Source organism: Myotis lucifugus, unplaced genomic scaffold, assembly GCF_000147115.1.
Source record: "Myotis lucifugus unplaced genomic scaffold, Myoluc2.0 scaffold_175, whole genome shotgun sequence".
Classification (NCBI taxonomy): Eukaryota; Metazoa; Chordata; class Mammalia; order Chiroptera; family Vespertilionidae; genus Myotis; species Myotis lucifugus.
The window spans coordinates 1588510-1592092 of record NW_005871223.1 but is presented as its reverse complement, the minus strand read 5'-3'; the positions used below and the strand labels follow the sequence as shown (position 1 = coordinate 1592092).

General features: G+C 51.5%; 1 pseudogene; it reads right to left on the bottom strand.

Annotated features, from left to right (window-relative positions):
• Positions 1 to 888: 888 nt before the first annotated feature.
• LOC102435545 lies at positions 889 to 2244 on the bottom strand (annotated as a pseudogene).
• Positions 2245 to 3583: the final 1339 nt, after the last annotated feature.

Here is a 3583-nt window from a genome sequence, read left to right as displayed (position 1 = left end):
CTCTTCCTTCTCATTTAGGGTGAGCAGCATGTGAGGGCAGAGCAGCTGCCCAGAGCTGAGGGGAGTGGCCGGGCCCACGGGGTGAGAGGTGGACACAGAGGACGCTATCTCACCCAATTGTGGGGCGGGCTAGCCGGCCTTCATCTGCCTGACCCCACCCAGGGAGGGACCGAGCAGGGTGTCTGCTTCTTCATTCTCCATCCTTCCATCTGTGACACCTGTCACCCTTGTCAGACCTCCCCCAAATTGAGTTCAGCTCAATCCCTGAATGTAAAAGGGCACAGGGTGGGCGGGCCTCCATTCCAGTGCCCCCTGATTCCCAGCGACAGGACCTGGTAGACAGGACCTGGTCTCAGGACAGTGACCACAGCTGCAGAACATAGATCTGTTTCAAGAAAAGTTGGGAATGCAGACTTTCATATGAGTACCTTTTCCAAAAGTTGGCAGTTTATTCACATTGTGGCAAAGACACCTTCAAGAGTAACATAAGTGGGTAAAGTCAGGGCCAAACCAGGCCATTTCCTCATCCAATCTCTCTGAGGCACGTGAACAGAACCAAGTCTCAGCTCTTCGCAGGACACTTCCGGGGTTTTTGTTTTGTTTTGTTTTGTTTTTTAAGCCTAAAGGACAGTAGTCTGTCTCCATTTTTGTTCTTTGGGATTTTTTCATCGTCGGAAAAAAGGATATGTACATTGGGGCAATCTTCTGGAGATACAATATTCCAGTTGCACCCATGTGACGACGACAGGTCCCCTCAGAGGGAGGGAGCCGACAGATAGGGAGCAGGGAATTCTGGAAACCAAAGCAGTGACAGAGATGTTAAGCCTTTCCGTCACGCATCTGACACCCCTCCTCAGGCAGCCTGCAGGCCGGGCATCTGCTGGACCTTTACCACTTGATGTCCTGGCAGGCTTCCCTGGGCCCTGCTAGATGGTGTGCAGGGCGCCTGAGCCCGGGGGGAGTCCCCCCACCCAGCCACTCCTGGTACAGCTTCTGCACATGGGCGCTGGTCTCTGGGGGCCACACCGGGATGGCAGCATAGATGCCTTTCATCTGCCGAAGCAGTGCCCTGTCCGCACACCAGTCCTCCACCTGGGCCTGGCCCCTGCTGCTTAGACATGCCTGGTGCAGGCCAGGACCTCCATGAAGTGGCAGGGGAACTTGCCCCTCTACAGCTTCAGAACCACTTCTGGATGTTCCAAAAGCCATTAGCAGCCTCAAAGCATAGCAGAACCTCTCTGTCCCTTTCAAGGGTGACCTCCTGGAAGTCTTTGTTCCTCAGGGAGCAGTAGGTGAGCACCCCCACATCCTCGTTGAACAGCTCCTTGGCCATGTGCCTGAAGATGTGCACCAGGTACCCGTCGGAGCTGGCACCCTCGTGGAGCCTCACCTCCTCTTCCTTCACGTCTCCAAACAGAGTGTCCACGGTGGCAGCGTTCAAGGCGAGGTCACTTTTCTCCATTATCTGGACAACTTCACCTGAGGTTAACATGCAGTCAGCACCCCGGGAACTATGCAAAGGTATGGGAACATCTTCTCAAAGGGCTCTCAGTTTCTTGTGATAACATGGGGCCCCACTGACATGGAAAATCTTGTCTGGGGACAGGTTCTGCCGTCTGGTGAAGTAGTCCTTCACCAGAGAGCCCATGATCTGCTGGGGAGACTTGGTGGTGCAGAGGTGGGGGTGATGGGGTGACCCAGCACATGCTCTGCATATTGGTCCCAGCCGGGGCAGGCGGAGGTCAGCATGGGTAGCCGGGGCTCTTCCTCATGGTGCTGGCAGTACCGACGCACAAATTCCTTCTGACTCTCCAAGAAGCTGAAGTCCACAGCTATCTTCATGTCAAAGACAGTGCGCCCCAAGGCTTTTGAGAAAGCCGCAGAGCCTTCTGGATGCATCAGTGACACAGGCTGAATTTAGCAGCAAAATAAGGCAGAGACTAAGGACACACGGACACTGCCAGCACTTTGAGCTGTGAGGTATCACATTTCTTATTAAGGTTCAGAACACAGAAGAAGTCCTTGGTGTTCTGCTGAGAAACTTAGACTCCTTCCTCTGCGGTCACACAGCTGTCACACACCAGGCAGTCACGCAGAAATATCTTGGCATTGGCCAACTTATGGAATTCTCCCTTCTCTCCATTCTCCTGAGCCGGACTCCGGACGTTGACTGCAGCATTGTCTTGGTCATCGGTTTTTGTTTTTTTTACTACATTTCTTCCATGTACAGTGCTCACACTTCATCTGGAGTGGGGTGGGTGGGGGCCAGCTCAAGTGACCTAAAGGAAGCATGGGGAGAGCAGTCACCACTGGTCACCCCTGGCGCTGCTGGTGGTATCCTTTCTTCCTTGTGGAGCGTCTAGGAAGGGGAAGCGGCCACAGTGCTCAATGCCAAGTTCCAGGAGGCCAGCAGTGCTGTCGGGATCATGACAGCAGTGCTGGTCTATTGGTGCCTGGCCTGTCCTCTGGAGATTGAACCTGCAGAACTACTAAGGTAACCAGTCCCCAGTTCCACCCCACCTCTGCCACCAATCGATTATTTTTTTTAAATATATTTTATTGATTTTTTACAGAGAGGAAGGGAGAGGGATAGAGAGTTAGAAACATCAATGAGAGAGAAACATTGACCAGCCGCCTCCTGCACACCTCCTACTGGGGATGTGCCCGCAACCAAGGTACATGCCCTTGACCGGAATCGAACCCGGGACCCTTCAGTCCGCAGGCCGACGCTCTATCCACTGAGCCAAACCGGTCTGGCAATTGATTAGAGTCTGAGGGCCAGGAGGAACCTAAGGATCTTCCTTCCACCCACTTGCCAGTCCCTGTGGTGCCACTCACTCTGGTTCCCCCTTTAGCCATCCCCAGATCAATTGGAGCCTGAGGGCTGGGAGGAGGGACCAAGAGTCTGCCTTCCACCAGCTCGTCAGTCCCTGCCGTGCCACTCACCCTGGTTCCCCCATTAGCCATCCCCTGATCAATCGGAACCTGAGGGCCGGGGGAATGGACCGAGAGGTGCTCAATGCACATCATGGTGACTGGTCCTTTGGTCGTCCTGGTCATCACAGACACTGGCTTTTTATATATAGAGATAATATTCCATAGTATAAATCAGGGGTCCTCAAACTTTTTAAACAGGGGGCCAGTTCACTGTCACTCAGACCATTGGAGGGCCGGACTATAGTTTAAAAAAAAAACTATGAACAAATTTTTATGCACACTGCACATATCTTATTTTGAAGTAAAAAAACAAAACTTCAAAAAAAAGGCTCTCCTAACTTCAAAAAAAAAAAAAAGGCCCTACTAACTGCAAAATAAAAAAAAAATAGACCTTCTAACTCAGCCGTGGGCAAACTACGGCCCCCAAGCCGGATCCGGCCCGTTTGAAATGAATAAAACTAAAAAAAAAAAAAAAAAAGACCATACCCTTTTATGTAATGATGTTTACTTTGAATTTATATTAGTTCACACAAACACTCCATCCATGCTTTTGTTCCGGCCCTCCGGTCCAGTTTAAGAACCCATTGTGGCCCTCGAGTCAAAAAGTTTGCCCACCCCTTTCCTAACTTCAAAAAAAAAATAAATC